Genomic DNA, 18,065 nt, shown 5'->3' with positions numbered 1-18,065 from the left:
TTTTGCGCTGTCTACGGACATGGTATTCATGTACACGGGACACAGTAAAAGAGGAATATTGTTTTTACTCACGAGAAAATTTTTTATTTATTTGCCATTGGAAAATCTGTAACTAGCAATAGTATATCATCATGTCCGTTGCTATCAGTCATGTCAATGGACTGCATGCATGCATGCTGGCAGTCATGTCAATGGAGCTCAAGATAATGACGTCCACGGTAATGACGATATCCTCTAAATTAAAATATAGATGGGACAGACAATAAGTTAGGACACTGTCCTTACTACACTGAACTTGCTTCTTATAGCTTCAAAAGATATCTCAATTGTAATTAGTAAAAGATTTTACTTTTACTAATGTTTACTTGTCCACGGACATGACTAATGATCTTGGATCTTTCAAAAAACTGAGCTCAAATTTTTATTCCAGCGTTAAAAAACATCAATATACCAAGTGTAAAGTTAAACAGCCCAATAAAGCTGACAAACTCCTCTACACACTGGTTTTTCAGGGCTGCCACCATCTCCTATGAATAATTCCCCCTTTTTCCTGTGTGTCCACGGACATTGCTTATTTAAATAGGACAAATGATTTTAAAATAAGTATTATGAATTATAAGCAATCTAAAAACACTATTTTGGAGTATTTATATTGTTGTAACTTTCATGACAGATTTTATGATAAATTATTTAATTAAGGTTGTTAATACGATAAAAACCTCTTCATAAATCTATGTGAGACTGTCAACGGACATGAGTAATCATAGTCTGTGGACAATAAATTTTGGGGAATATAATTTTTTTCTTTACTTAGCTTTCACTAAAATTAGTAAAAGGGCACATAAAATAATATGCCAATTTAGTCTTGATTTAACAGTTTTAGTTTTTTCATGGCAGTCCACGGACATTTTGTACGAATATGGGATAATGACTCTCCTATGCTTCAGTGAAGATTTGAGACGTCAACACCCTGTTCGTTAAAGCCAGTCTGAGAGTCGCCTTAGAAGAGATGGCTTGGTGGTATAACTGGTATCATACTTGATCGCCAATCGGGAAAATCGGGTCAGAATCGCGGCGAAACCAAATGATATTTTCATGGTGGATTTTATTCTTGGTAATTATAACTTTGCACTTATGCGCGCGACTGTGTACAGAGTCACTTGTTTCTTGCACTGTTTTGTTCCCATTATCCTATTTCTTAGACCTTTTCTCATGCCCTTTGCATATTCAGTATGTTTCAGCTTGTAATCAATTCATTGCTATTATTCTATTTGTCTCATCTGGTCCGTCGCTTGGATCTATCCCCTTCATTCATTCTCCAAACACCCCATTATTGGGAAGAAGGAGGTGGGGCAGGAAGATTTGGGGTAGCTTTTGAAGATCTGCCATAAATTTTAATCTTGTGGAATTAGTGAATGGAGACAGGGGCGGATGCAGGATTTTTTACGGGTGGGGAACAAGGGTATGACAGGTCTTCTCACATTTGAGATAAAAAAATACAACTACAGCAGAAAATATCCTCCTTATTTTGATATGAAAATTATTTATATTAAATTAAATGATTGAGGCTCTGTAACACACAAAATAGAAGAACGTAATGAAACCTTATTAAAAACCTTGTCTATTTTTAAGCGTGAATGGAGAATTAATCTTATTTATTATTGATAATTGCGTAATATTTTAGGTTTTAACACGGTAATATTTATATTTTATGATGGAATATTACATATCATCAGACTACGAGTAAAAAGCTATCTTGCGAGTGCTCACTGGAACGGTGGTAAATACATTCACACCAAGGATAAATGTAATGGTTGGAAAAGTCATTTGTATTAGACAGAATTGGAATCTGAAATTTTAGTTGGAAATTAAAATTCCAGTCAGGCTTGTATGACAGTCGGAAGTGTCAGGTCTCTAACGCGTGAGAGCTTGATGAGTTTTTTCGTTGTTAGTGACATTTTTATTAAATTTATTGGTGATTAATGTATTGGAGTATAGGTTTTCAAGAATCAAATGCAAATTTTTGGCTAACGTTTAGGTATATTTTTATACCTTCTTCAGGGCTATGAACGAATATGATAACATTAATTTGATACACTCCAATACATTTATCAACGTTTAAAATTGAGGCCAAGGGAATGAAAAAAACATTGGTCTTAGTCAATAATTAAATATTATATCGTAAATTTCAAAATCCCTATTTGTCTGTTTTCTCCCTGCGCTGTAAATTTTAACACCTTGTTTTTGAGTTTATCTGGTTGTATAAGTTCTGAAAGTTTTACCTTTCAACATCTGGCAACAGGAGCTTATGCGTTTGTACTCTCCGGAAAAATTCCACCCTGCTACTGACTGCCTACTGCTGAACTTCAAACCCGGACGAGGTCAATTAATGTTTATAATGATAATCACATGTATGGTGTAAATTATTGGTAAAATATCTCATTAAATAAATTAATTTAAATGTAGTTTTTTTTTCGTGGCCTCAATTTTTGAATTGCTTAGTTCCTTGAGTGTAGATGCTTAAGATTTAAATGCAAAATTTCTGACCGTATCGGTGTAATTTAGTATCTTCATCAGGACTTTTTTGTAAGGTATGTGATTTTTGAAAAATGAATCTTAACGGTTACATCGTAAAGTTAAATAAATAATTATTGCATTTCTTACGAAAACGCACCTCTGAATGCTTTAATTTAATAGATGAACCTTTTCAAAATCCCCATTTATTTGTTTTCTCCGTGCGCTGCAAATGTTAACAGGTTGTTATTTTGAGTTTATCCGGTCGTATAAGTTCTGAAAGTTTTCCCTTTCAACATCTGGGTACATGAGCTTATACGTGGGTATACTCCTGCAAAATTTCCTCGCTGTTAATATGTATACAATCCGAAGATTTCTACTGAAGCCCACGCATCCTGTCTCTCTTCGCGCCTATTTATTTTATCAATATAATTGGATAGCCTTCAGCGGCAGCTGTTGTTTTTGAACCCAAATGCAATTTGGGATCCTCCTGCTATTAAATGTAAAGCATCATGTTTTACCACATAATTACCGTCGGAATGCTATAATCATATTTCACAATCTAGTTTGCACGTGCGAGGAAAATTCAATTTTATCAGGATTCCTGTTGAAAGAACGTGACTAAGAAAATTGTTTACCACTAATCTGGATATATTCATCATTCAAAATTTTTCAAATGTGGAAACCATTATGGAGTTTGTCACAACGATTAATTATGGCCTTATTTGCTTTAGATAGTGAGGCAGATGATATTAACTACGCGTTAGAAAACAGTGGCAAGGTATGGGATGAATAATTTAAGTAGTTTCAAGTCTTCTTAGTGTATAAAAATATAAAAGCGCAAAGAGTTGCTATCGTAGAAGTCTACCTTCATACGTCTCCAGAGTACCTATCTCAAGTAAGTTGATGACGTGGCTGTGTTATTCGCATTCCTTTAACCGTTAACTTTTATGAATTATCTTAGTGAATATTAGGAATTTATTTGATTTTTATGGAAATCAAATTAACAAAAAATTTAAGCAAAATATTTGATTGCTGAAAAGCACTGTAAAAATTACTTAATTTTTTAAAGGGTCAAATGTTGATAACTACTCCAGCCAATTTATTTAACTGCTATTATAGTCTAAAACTTATCTTTCTACTATTGTCTTAGGGTCTTTTAACTCTACCAGAATAATTGGACAGACTTTGACTGCAGCTATTGTTTTTACTTCGGAGTTTTGAATCGGATTATTCAAATGAATCCTCAGAACTAACAGAAAGATGGCATTTCCGTAATCCGAAGATAATTCGAAAAGACAAAACATTAATGAGAACGGGGAACTGGAATGCATTGTAATAAGTTAAGGCAGTAAACTATTAAAACTGATCATCAAAAGGGGTTGCTCCCACTTTTCTTAGCCTAACAAAGGAGCGAGCTGAACGAAGCTCCAAATGGAATGAAATTATTTGGAACCACGGAGTCGTGTTTTAAGTAAGCGAGAACCAGAACTGGGGAAAGCATCTCTTCTTTGCTGGAGGACGAAATGCTGAAGCATACGTTTGCACTCTCTAGTTCATCCGAACGAGCTTTGTTCGTAGATTGCCCTTCTTCTTCTCGGATCACTGCACCCTTGAACGCTGACTATTCCGTGCCGCTCCTTGCTGCTTCACTTACACATGGTTTAGGACGCTCAAGCAATATCCCACTACACCATACGCTTAAGGCATATGTTCAGCTGGAAACTTGGCAATCAGCAAAATTGAGATAATCAAGGCTAACTAACCGAAAAGTGAAAGAAATCAAATAAAACTTTTTGAAATAGTCTGTCCTTGAAGTTATCTCGCGGCTACTTGAGTGGCATCATCTCAAATTGTAGGAAACTCTAATTAACACATACTTGCTATTTGACATTTTGTTTCTTAAATATGATTACTCAAGCAATTGAAAGTCGTTTGAATTAAAAAAAGCAATACTGAGAAAAAAATTTTGATGAGTGATATATTTTGAAAAAAAAATATCAGATGCTCAAAAGAGTCAATTTCGCATAGTTATGCTCCAAAAATTAATCATTTCATCAAGAAAATGCACAAATACATGATTCTCCTGAATGTCCTGAATGGTTGAAATTATAGACGGGCTTTATATTAATTTGAATGGACCAATTATTAAACCTTAATTCAATTTTTAGCTAATATTTTCGTCCAATTTATTAACTACTTTTGTTTTTGATTTAACCTCTGGAATTCCGTGCTGATTGATGATTAGTCATAGCATTCTCTTCTTTAGATGGAATAGCAAAAAATTATATTATTCTACGATATAAACAGTGACAAGATATGGACTGAATAATTAATTAGTTTCAAATCTTCTCCTTCTTTATTAGAGATGTAAAGAGCACATATAGTTATTGATATCGGATGTTTATTGTAAACTAAGTTGCTAGGAGAAATTATATTTTGTAATTTTGATTGTAATGGGAATCATATCTTTATCATCGGATCTTTAAATACGTAATGCCTTATAAAGTGGCGCATCACTCAGTCGAGATAAGAACCCGCGGCCTTCAGAGTGGCAAACAAGGACGTCACCCATCGTCCTTGAACCAAATACATGCTGAGTATGAATACTATTTGAATGCGAAAGAATAGGTTTCTATTTTCGATGGTCTTCGTCACCATATTTGGACGTCCCATTTTTATTCGATGGAGTGGTTATAGCCATTTTCTGCTTCTAGACGATTTGGTGCTTGTACAAGGAAGTGGGAGCAGATTTAGAAACGAGGAAAAGAGGGAAGACGGAGAAATGGCCAAGTAGGCATGGTGGTCTGGAGCCGTACCTTGAAACGTCTCGCGTAACAAGTTAATGACCCGTAAAGTCATGCATAATATAATCAACCATGAGCAGGAGCTGTCACTAAAGGAACCATCACTTAAGCACGCTCACTCCTGAACACCCGTTTCCTTCCTGACGTTTCCTGATGGAATTATAGGAAAAACGGAAAAAAGAAAGTCGTATGAGGGAAAGGGGGAATCTAGGAAAGGCTCGGAGTGGATGAAGGGAAATGTGAGTCGGATGGAGATGTGACAGATAAGGGAGACTATTGCGGGAACTATTTTATGAGGTCTCACGAAGGTCATGATGAGTGGGAGTCTGATGCTTGGGGAAGAAATTGCGGAGAAGAAAAAAAAGAAGAATTTAAGCCAGCGGGAAGGGATTGAGGTGGCAAGTGTTATAAATGACGAGTGGGCGTAGTTAGTGGCGTAGACAGGACTTTCAAATGGGGGTTTTTACTGGAGATTTCGGGGCCCTTCCGGGGTGTATGGAAAACACCTCATGGCAAATGAAGATCCCCCTCCCGGAAAATATTGTGATTTTTGATGATGAAAACGTCATTTTTAGGACTCAAAAACAGTGTATCGACGGCGGAGTTCTAGCAACACGTATTTTAAATTCAGCCGGCGTGTACTCAGGTATCTTAAACTGAGTTTAATAACATTAAAAAAATAAAATAAATGCAAAGAACAACTCTTTATTTGCAAATGAATGCTTTTTTTTCAGTTTTATGAATTTTTGGTTTGAAATTTCAGTGCCCAAGTAAAAAGAAATTAATCGTTTTTTTCCTCTTCTGGAAAGTGGATATTTTTGAGATACGTGTCGTTAGAACTAGGCCATCGATATATACTATCGTTTTATTTATTGACGCAATCGCATTCGTTTTTAGCACCTCTTTTAAAGGCTCGAGGGGAGGGGGAGGGGGTTCGTAACCCGGAAACCCCCCCGTGGCTACGCTACTGGGCGTAGCGAGTGAGTCGTTTCTTTGCTCAAATGAAGAAACTTAGATACTCCGTAGGAGATGACCGACTGTTCCGTTAATTCAAAAATCAGAATAATGTTCCACAAAAAAAACGGCAGAATAAAATCCCGGTTCTGGAGAATGGGGTTGGTACGGTGGTTAGAGAGCTGATTGCCCTTCCTGCGGATCGGGATTCAAATCCTGGTGACTGAGGGTAATTTTTAGAGACTGCCTGGTCTCTGCTGGAGTGTTGCTTTGAGGACACATCAGTTGTATTCCTGATGGTATTATAGAAACAACATAGGAAAGAAAAACTTGAATAAGGGAAAAAATCAATCTAGGAAGGGCTCGGGGTGGATGAAGGGCGACGTGAGGGAGATTTGACAGATAAGGGAAACTATTGCGGGAGCTATTTTATGACGTCTCACGAAGGTCATGATGAGTGGGAGTCTGATACTTAGGGAAGAAATTGCGGAAAAGAAGAATTTAATTCTGTTGGAACGACGACGAAGATCCATAACTTTGGCCCCGGTATTTATACCGGACACAGGTCCAGCTGTCGGTGTGTAGGACTCCACAACTTCTACGTGAATGATTGAGCGTGTAAAACGCACTTAGGGAGCAAAAGCAACAACTAAGCGTAAGGAATCAGTTTTATCTTTCGAGAGTAAGGAAAGGAGAAGGTGAAAGACTTTAAAAGGTTACTACTGAGCGCGTGCGATGCACATTAAGAGTAAGAAGAACTATACCTAACCGACAAATGACATCGGGAATTGGGCAGCAAAAAATTAAATCATTCAAATGTTTTTTTCACTGAACTGTATGGATGTTACTAATTTTTTGTTTATTAAAATATTTTTTGGTTTATATTTTCTTTTTTTTTGCATATTTTTTGTTCATTTTTCAATGCATTTTAATTTTTTCTTTAGTTTTGCAACCATCTCATTTTTTGGTATCTTAATTTTTTCCCGTTAATAAGAATGCCAGAATACCTACCACCTCCACTTCCCAAACCATCCCCTATGGTGCAAATAACCTCACCTGCCGGTCGCCCTCTCCTTATACTCATCATTCCGAGTAAGGTCCGGAATTTGGGCCACCGCATGAGAAGGGCAGCAATTTATTTTGAGAATATCTCCCGGTAAAGAATCAAATTGCGGAATCGCCTTTATTTTTTCTCTTTTTTTCTTTGTAGTACAGTTCTGAAATTGGTATACTGCATCATTGTTACTCTCCATTTTTCCATGTCCTTGGTTAGCTTCTTCAGTGTCTTGATGTTCATCTTCCTTTTGTCCTCCCTTAACTGTGCCAATTACTTATCCTTTGGACTTTCTCTGAGGACTTTTTCTTCACCTTTTCCTCCAATTAAATTCGTTACGTAATATTCCTGTCATTTCGTCAATTTTTCATGACCTATCATTATCTTATTTGTTCCGTTTCAAAATCTGGCTACACGATGCATTTTCAATTTTGGCTGTGCCGTCTGTGCTCGTGCCACGATGGTTGTTTTTTGTGAGCAGAATATTTTTGTGGTCATATAAATAAGTGAAAATATTTCATTATGAATCTCAAACTTGACTGCCTACTAGGATATTAAAGTTAAAAGGGAAAGAAGCACGGTGGGACTATGACAGTCAAAGTGATATCTTTAAAGTAGGTACTTTGAAAAAGGCGAGAGAGGGCACTGAAAATGTAATTATTATTGCATGCAATCGCTAAATAAACAACTTGGTATTCATTGCATTCGAAGCGGCATGGCATTCAAATTGCTACGAAATATGTGCTTTAAAGAGGAATACATTGGTTGTTATCGGTGAATAGCATATAAGACTTGTGACGTGCTTTTGCAATTCATTGCATTATTACTTTTCCTGGCCATCTATCTAAAAGTTTAAGTAGATTTGTCCTCCTCACATAGTTTAAATAAGGTGCAGGGTTTAAAATAAAGATATGATAGCGCAAGGAGATTATCTGGAATTCAGAAAATTTCCGATTTGAGTTCCATATGTCAACCTAGTCAATGAATATAAAGTGATTATATTTTAAAATTTGGAGAAATCCTTAAAATTAATATCGATATCACTAGATGGTCATGAATTTCATTCCTGTAGCTAATCTGGAATTATGCAATAGTCCGTATTTTTTGTTGAAAGATAATGTCGCGACAAAGAGCTTGTGAAAAGAAATGAAGTCCTCCATATGAATAGTTGAACCCAGACTATCCCTGCGGAATTCTCACTTGTGGTTAACTAGAAAATTAAGGGGTAATATTTAGAATATTGCCAATGAAACAAAATTTACTTTAAAATAAGCCAAGTCACCAGCCCTCGGTTACGAACTTCTTAAAGAAATTTATGGTTTTTATCTATTTCATTTCAATCTTGGTTTTTTGTGTCATGCGTCCTTTTTTTGTGAAATCATGACATTTTGTGGAAAAATGATACTTTCATCCTATGTCAAGTCTCGGAGTGAAGTCAGCTCTTTCTATATTGTCACGAAATTCAAGTATGTAATGTTGCGCGAATCCACTATCTTCCATATCCTCCGTCGGCTAGCTACGCATACGCCCCGATTTTTTTCTCAGAATCCCGTCCGCGGATTCCGCAGATTCCATCGTCTGCATGATCAGCAGATGGTGCATCCATGTGAACCAAGCTTCAGAAGTCTATTCAAATATCTTTGCGACTGAGAGGCGGGCCCAATTTCAATGGGGTTGAGGGTGGAGAGCACGTTACTCCCTGAAAACCAAGCAAATAGCGAATGTTTAATTCGATTATGACATTATTGTGGAGATGCGACAGCTAATTGAAGCTATTGGCATAAAGGCATCTTATATTTTTTAATCTTATTTCCTAAATCCACCTAACCCTTTAATTCTTCCTTAGGGCAGTACTTAACCTTCCATCGGGTGCAATGGACCTAAAGGACAGCGCGAGTTTTTTTTCGTCTATGCTAGGCGGCATAGACCCTTGACGCTTATAGTAGTTTTTCGCTTTGGCACTCTTTTTGCAGTTTCACTTTTCGCATCTATTCCGACAGATCAGTGGCGGATTATACAGCATAATCAAGCAAAATAAAGGCACAATGAATGCATTATTAGATAAATAAGATAATAAAATACAAAACTGATCTTAAAGAATTCACATATTAAAATAAATTACTTATAATAATATTTAATAGCCTTAAGAGCACGTTAAATCGCACCTTGATGGATCTGTCCTGGGCCGTGTGACGGAATGTAAAGTTATCTATGAATAGCACGAAAGATATCATGCAAGTGCTCGAATACACTGATAATGGTGCTTTAAACTTTAAAGGCCACAGAGCCATGCTAAGAGTTAATAATATTTTTTCACTCCTGTGTCTGTCAGGCACATTGCGCTTTAACTCAGCAGTTCAAATATTGCGCCTGATGAAAGGTTAATTTCTAAAATTTTAGGCACTGGAACGCATACGCATACATAAAATCCACACAAATCAAATAAGAGCCGCCGCGTCCCTATAACTTCCGATTTTTTAAACTTGTAATAGAAGTTACCTTGAGGAATCATGTTTTACAAAATATTAACAAACGATGGCTTATTTTAATCAACCCAATTTTCTCTGAGAGATGCCGGAGCGCAGTTCTGGTGCGTTCCAGCCGAAAGTATGTTTCCCTTTGGGTTTTCTCTAGCACAGTCTGCAATACACCCATGAAAATATACACAGATGTAAAAACAGAAAGGTTGCTTCTCCAGCATCATTGGCACCGGAAGCCGAGCAAGACTACGATATCACCGAGAGAATTCAGCGACACAGCTGACGAGGACGAATGGCGTCGCTTACCGGAGGAGGAATGGCGTCTCCTTTCCCTGGAAAATTCTTTATGGGCGATGAATATCCGCCTCGAAGAATGACCCGACCAAATAAAAGCCAGTTTTCAGAAATAAAAATCATTAAAAAAATTTTAGCACTTGACGAAAATTAGCACAATGGCTCTTGGGAGTTAAAAAATACATAGCGTGGGATGTGCGTGCTTTTTTATTCCTCTGGAGATTTAACCGCAAACTCAAGGGTACTACACAGAAGAGGTCCCATTCCGATAGAATGTTGAATTCTGTTGCCTCTTCGGTCGCTTTTTAATCGGTTTTCAAGCAGGGCGGCGATATGGGCAGAGAGGTCCATTTTTTCCCCTACATATTGCAGTAAATGATTTGCAATTCCGAGGAATGGCATGGAAATGCTATGAATTTGATGTATCGCATCATCAGGAATGTAAATTTTGCTCAATAGCTGATTAAAGCTTTTTTCTCTATTAAATCCGGATCGCTTTGCCCGTCAGCGACGCGATTGGTGACTTTTGTAAACCATGAAATTCAGCGGTAATTGCCAATGCATTGCAATATTCGTACGCAAACTGCTGCACTCACCATGTTGAAAGTGAATTGAGTGGTTTATTGGCTGAATCAGTGTCTTTCCCAGAGTCTACACCATTCCATATTATATCTGTGTTCTTTTTCATTATGAGATGTTACCTCCTTATTCAACGGTTTGAATCAAGACAAGAAAAATGTGTAGCTATTAATCATATACTTTGCATAAAAAGTGTGAATAGGAGTAACATAATCAGATATAAAACGATGTCCAAAATTATGACACAAGGCTAAGTGATCGAAAATCGACAAAATAATCTGAAATTTGCGATGGGAAATTAAAATAAATTCAGTAATAGCTAAATTCAGAGGAGCTAATTTCACCAGGTTTTGTATTTATTTTTCTGTAAACGCCGCGATTGGCCTATGGGTTATGGCATCGGTTCCTAAGTGCCCCCTTTGATATTATTTTTTATTCTCTTATTCTTTGATATTCTCTTATATAAGCCGCCCTTAATAGACTCTCTTATACACTCGCGACCTCGAATGAGCATGTGAGAGCTCAGTCCGTGACTATTACAGCACAAAATTCTCCATTCGGTCACTGGAGGAGCTGCCACCCGCCGCACTTTTAAGCGACCTTACAAAATTCGCCAGCCGCGTCGCTGAGAAATAAGAAGCCCAATTTATCGTGAAAACTAGGCATCCTAAACAAAAATTAGGAATGAATGAAATGAAAAGGATATGAATTGAAATTGCCGGCCTCGAGAAATTAATACCCCGCCAGCCTCGGCGGCGGCATGGCATTAATTTTTCGTCTTATGAACTGAAGGTCGCGGGCTCCAGTCCAGAAGTCTACTCTATCCTGGACATAGGTGTTTTTGTTTGTATAGGTTTTCACTACTGATGTAAATGTACTAATGTGAGACCTTCGAGGTGCTTTAATTAAACTTCATTTAATTTAATTAATATTCAAAAACAGAAAATTAACATATAACTATCGAACCTAATGCTTCAGTTTTAAATGTCATTACTGAATCTTAATTTTCGCCATTCTCGTCAACTCTTTAAAATTGGTTTTTCCTGACAGCGGTGGGGTAAAGTCCTCATCTGCTCATCCGTTGGTGGCGGGTTCGAGTCCCACCTGGGAAAGTTAACTCTATATAGCGCATGAGTGCTTGTGCTGGTACAGTAGTTAATTTATAAGATCCTCTTTGCTTATGATACTGCGAGCTGTTTTTCTTATATTTTAATAATTAATTATTGTTTATTATTCTTGGAAATCGTCGATTAAGAACATATAGGGTTATACCATGAAAAAGAGCTCATATTCCGATGCATGAGGAAAAAAAATCAAGCTTCCAAGCGGCGGACTGAGTTATCCCCTATGTTTTCACACGTAAGCAATCATTTCTAATCCCACATGCAGTCGCGTAGTGCGGTACAGTTGACGCGGATCTTGATTAAGTTTTACCCGCGGTAGGGAGAGATCGCGTCCCCGGGAAGTCTCCGGGGGCGATAGCTAGCCCGCATGGAGAATGATCTGGGCGACTAATCGACTAATCGCGAATGCTGTCTCGACCTCGACCGCGCACGTGAGCGCGTAATCTTCTCTCCGCTGCCGGATGCAAATTTTCTCCGCGAGGAGAGAGCGAAGATTCCAGATGTCACGAGAAGCAAATGAACGCGATGAATGCTCCTTAATTGACGCAGGACGAGCCTCAACCCCCTCCCGTCTCTGCAGCTCCCTCTCACGGCGGAGGCCACTCTTGGAGACCCTTATGGCATACGGCCACCCACCCACCAACACCGGCCACATACGCTTTAAAGGGAAATAGTCAGGCATCGCGTGGAGGAGGATGCATGAGAAATTGAAGGAAAACCCACTCTCGTTTTGTAATCCTATGGCAAATTATTCTCATTGCGGGCAGTGAGCCTTAATTGAACATGTGTGCTGGATTCACACCGATGGAGTAATTGAGAACAGGTGTCCATTGTAGTACGGAGGATATCATTTCGTAATAGCTTCGCATTCGAACGCAAAACTTACCTAAAATTATTTAATATGGTTTAAAATAATGAGAAATTAGATTCAGAATGACAAAGTACGTAAAATAGAATGAACGTTACAGGTTAAATACATCCAACAGCAGAAAAGAATAATTACTGTTTAGATCTAATTCGGATGAGTTTTGGTAATCTTTTAGGTAAAGATTTTTTGGTTATTAAGACTAGTGAATTAAGAGATCTGAAAGAATAAATTTTGAAAAAAAATCTCGTCAAAATTATGAAACATCCAAAAATACGTTATAAAAACACGTTTCACGACTGCGACACTGTATTATGGAAACAGTGATTTGTATTACCATAATACATTCGGGTAGAAATGCGAAGAAATTTGACTTTTCATTAAAATGTTTCATGGTGAGCGAGGTGCCTCTCAAGAATTGATCAGTCCTCCACAGTGGCGCCGACTCCATGGGGCCTGAGGGGGTCCGAGCCCCCTCAAAGATTCGTTAGGGGGGCGCGGTACCCCCCTCAATAATTCAAGGTAATAATTAAGTCATATTATGTTTTGTGAAATCACAAAAATATATTGGTATTTTTTATTTCCTTGTTTGACGATAGTTACCTTTTAAAATACATTCAACAATGTGTTAAAACAAATAATTATAAGGTAGTAAGCAGGTTAACTGAAAACAAGTGGTGAGAATTATGATAGTGTTACGGTGCTGCGACACACTTTGAATTTAACCTCTTTCCGGGGCATGACCCCCGATGTGGGCCCCCCAACATTTTTTATAAGTCGGCGCCCCTGGTCCTCCACAAAATTAAGTTGATATCGGAACCCAAATTTTTATGCCTGCTCATTGAATTTATGTGTTGCGTCTATATTGGAGATAAGTAATTTATTGCAAATATATGACATCCGTATCACGGCTTATATTTCATTGTAGATCAGATATTATTATCCCTATCAGTATCCGCAACCGTTTTCAATGCATAAAATTAAAGTATTTGTTGAAAATTTCCAGTATTTTTTAACTATACTAATACGTAATAATCCCACCAGACTAGGTCAGGAACGGCTCTATGATAGAATGTTTCTCTAATTATGTACAAACGGACTTCCCATCATCGCGATTACAGAATACTGTACGGAAACCATTATATGTTACACCATAAATATGTAGATAGAAAGAGTTATATTTAATGAAAACGCTTTTTTCCTCTCATTATTATTTAACAAAACATTTCCAATTAGAATGTTTTCATGGTTAGTAAGGTGCCTCTAAAGAATATATCATTCTTTCACATGAATCCTTTGACGCTCAAGGTGCCGTTATATCGCCTTTCAGTTTTCATGCTTAGTGTGATTACTAGGTGCCACTATATCGTAACCTAGTGGTACAATGTAAAAATGTTTTTTTTTTATAATATTTTGAGCCAGCTTCACTTTTTACTGGAAGTTAAATTTATATTTATTAAACCCGATGAAATGGTATTTATGCTAGAGTATTTAATGTGCTGTACAAACAAAAGAATATTTTCATCTGAAATACTATATTTAAGGCCATCTGATGTGTTCTGGAATCGGACTTGAGCTTCTTGGGAGTGAAAGCAGAAATTACCGTGAGAGCGAAAGGGTTAAGTTGAAGCCAAATGCTAGAATTCATCAAACTCAATAGATTAAAGAAAACATTTTCACTCGCAATATAATTAACTTTGTGACAATATATATTTTAAATGAAGAAAGATCTTTCAATGATCATACTTTCAATAAAAATTTTTGAAACCAATTGCAGCGCCGATCGAAATCAACGAAAATTGCTCCAATATCTTGTGGTAAGGAAGTTGGGCACATGATCGTAAATTGAGGTCGTATTAGCAATTTAATTTGGCCAGGAAGGAAGGCAATAGGAGCCGAGACGGGATGGTCATTAGCAATCAAGGACTCCTTGGGTAGAAGGTAATAGCTAATGTTGGGAAAATTAATTTAAGGATCAATTAATTAATTGCTTTAAGGATGCATGGCGTAGCTTACTATCAAGCGTAGCGCGTAATTCTCTTCACATGGCAGCGAAGGCTTGAGATGCGCGTGGAATTTAATGAATGCATTCTCTAGAATTCGTCGCGATTAATTTATTTTGGGAAGAAGGTAGGTACCAGCGTCGCAGCTGCTGTCTTCGGGTTGGAGTCTTAAATAAACTAGGAGCACGTGATGTACTTTATGATGGTGCACGAACGGCGGTGAATTACAATTTAACTGACATCGGAAAGACACTCTTGGTCCCCGATTTGAGCCACGGACCGCTGGCTTTCGACCTTTCCGAGGCTTGAGTACGGAGGCGAAACCTATGCAAAATAGCAGTGTATATTAAAAAACCTTGATAGCGTAGTGGTTAGAGCGTAATGGTCCTGGAAGCCGAAAGTCCGTGATTCTGTTCCCGTTTCAAGAGTTGGGAGGATGTTTGGACATTGGGAGTTAAGCATTGAAAAGGTTTCGAAGAGGAGAATGAAAGGTAATGATTAGTGATGTGATATAAAGAATATAAGTAATCGAATCGCTATAACGATTTCATCTTCAGTAATTTTCACTCGTAAATTATGCACAAAGATATCACGCAGACCACTCAACTTCAATTTCACCAACTCTACTACACGTCTATCAATTGCCTTGCAATCATCATGAGGTAGCAACATATTTATATTCCAAACATTTGAACGGGATATATATGCCGTTCAAAAGTAGTGGTGGTAGTGGAAGGATCAGTTGAAAATCCATAAGGATATATGATCAGCTTTTTTCTGAGAGATATCGTGGTACAGCATACAGTCATGATAAACAAAATTTTTACCAATGTATAATCGATACATTCTCTGCAACGTAGTTTTTAGTTGTAACTTACTCAAAAATTAGAGCGAATGATCGTTACACTTGTTAGTAATCATTGGTGAAAATTTGAATTCCACTCGTGCGGATTGAAAGGTCATTCCAAATACGTTATGGCACTGATATTGGGACACATACACATTATGACGAACAACACTGACGACGCTGTCATCCCTCGTGAAATTAGTGATCACTCTGACTATGAAATTCTATCGTAGGATTTAAACAATGTTCATCTGTGGAGCCAAGAATGGGGGCTCGAAATTAATCTGAGCTGATTCACTTCGGTACATTTTTTGCAGAGTTCGTCCATCTATAACCATGTTTATGCTGTGGATGGTATTAAAATATAGGCAACAGACGAAGTGAAGTACCTGGGAGTTACGATAACCTAGAAATTCTCGTGGGGAACACATGTAAGGAATATTTGCGATATAGCCCTGAAGAAATTAGGTTTCGTCAAAGGTATTGTGGGAAGACTTTCATATACAGCGAGCATATGGTATCCGGTGCAGAAAGACTTGATCCGTGAGCTGAATAAAAGGCTGCGCGGTTCGTCAAAAACTGTTACGGGCGTACAGACAGCATTACTCAGATGTTAAGCGAATTAGGCTGGGAACCGCTGGAGACTCGAAGACTGCGCGCTAGGCTAAGATTGCTAGAACAATTGAGAATAGATATATTTAAGAGCGACTCGGAGAGTGTAATATTATAGCCCCACTATATTTCCAGTTCCGACAGAAGCGATAAATTGAGAGAGATATTTTGCCGAACGAATGGAATTGGGAATTCGTTTTTCCCCCGAACCATAAAGGACTTTATGACATGCTAATCAAAATTTTTTGTGAGCATTTGCTTTTTAAACGTAAGCGGCTGGTGTCCAAAACGCCCCCTGTCACACGCCTTTAAGCGGCTTGCGGGGTAGTATGTAGATGTAGTTAGATCTAATCCACAATTGTAAATATTTTCTCGAGCACTCTTACTTGTGCCTAAAGTGCCAGAGTCAAACATTAGTAATCATTTAAATTAATGGCATTGAATAACAACCAAAATGCTGGTTTTCATGTCAATTGATGGTAAATATCATGCTAGTTATTCACATTCAAACTGTTTGAGAAAATATTTTCTTCTGTTGAAATATTTTACATTATCATGCAAAATTAAAATGAATTACAATTGCAATTTTAATCGCAATTGTACGTAATTCTAAAGGAATTTTTAATCATATTTGTAATTTAAAAGATTATGTTCTCAAATAGTAATTTCAATTGTAATTAATTACCAAATTTACAGTGTAATTGTAACTGAGCCTAGTACATTAAAACATTCTCATCCCGCCCCTGATAATTATTTGCCATTTAAAATTAGCTCCTTCATGGATCTCCATAGCTCGTATTGCTTGTGTGAAGCTCAACTCCTATGCAGTGGGTTGTATAGTTTGTTAATGATGAGTAAACGTCACGATTAAATCCGGGATTATGTAACTTCAACTCCATGTTCATTATGTTCGCCAGGTGTTTGGCCCGTATCCATAAGAGATGGGCGATTAAAAAAAGGAACGGTGTGGTAGAGAATACACCGATTTATAAAAAATAAACATCTATTGAATGAGCCACGCAATAGCCAGGATATGGGATAAAATATATTTCTGTGAGATCGTTTAATTATGCGTTAAATTTATGGCAGCCGTGAGATTAATCTTAAAATAAGCACCATTAGTCAACATTAGGCGGATTAAAAAAAAAATAGATAAAATGTGAGTGGGAATAGGCAAATGAAAAATGGCAGGTTAAAATTAATATTCTCCCTCAAAAAAGAATTACGTCCGTAAAAAATCCTCGTCTGGGTAACTATGAAAAATTAAGGCCATGTGGCATTCATTCATTTACCTCTTCGCTTACTTGTACCTCTCACATTTTATTTTTTGGGCATTTTAACCTTTTTTTTGGATATCTTAAAATTTTATGCTTTATCGCTCATTAATTAAAGTAGTTGGATTCTTTTCACCATTGCTCTAAGGCATTATGAAACATTACGTACTAAAATAATATAAAAATGTATAGTTTTTATTGAAAGCATATTTTAAGCAATAAAAATAGGAAAATTTGTATTGATTCGAGGTAAGAGTCAAGTGGTATTCATTAAAATATATGCACTGAACAATAAAGATAGCAAAAGTAATATAAAAATTCACAAATATTTTTTTGCCTGATAGCTCTGCAGTAACAAAACACATTAAGCTACTATTTATTGTAGAATAGGTAAGAGAAACTTTTTTTTCTAATTATAGCTTACTTAATTGTACAGAAATGCTAAAAAACTAAATTTATCAATGGATATCGCTTTATAATGAAGCTCATACCGAACTTCTGATGAAATGTGATCGACGATCCAGTTTGGGTTGAAAATAAACTAAAATTTGTCCTTATGTGCATTTTTTATTTTAGATAGGATAGAAAAAACAAAATTTTTCCTAGGTGTGATCACAAACTCCGAAACGGCTGGACTTATTCCTACGAAATTTTGTGT

Source organism: Ischnura elegans, chromosome 6 (assembly GCF_921293095.1).
Source record: "Ischnura elegans chromosome 6, ioIscEleg1.1, whole genome shotgun sequence".
NCBI lineage: Eukaryota > Metazoa > Arthropoda > Insecta > Odonata > Coenagrionidae > Ischnura > Ischnura elegans.
This window is presented reverse-complemented; position numbering follows the sequence as displayed.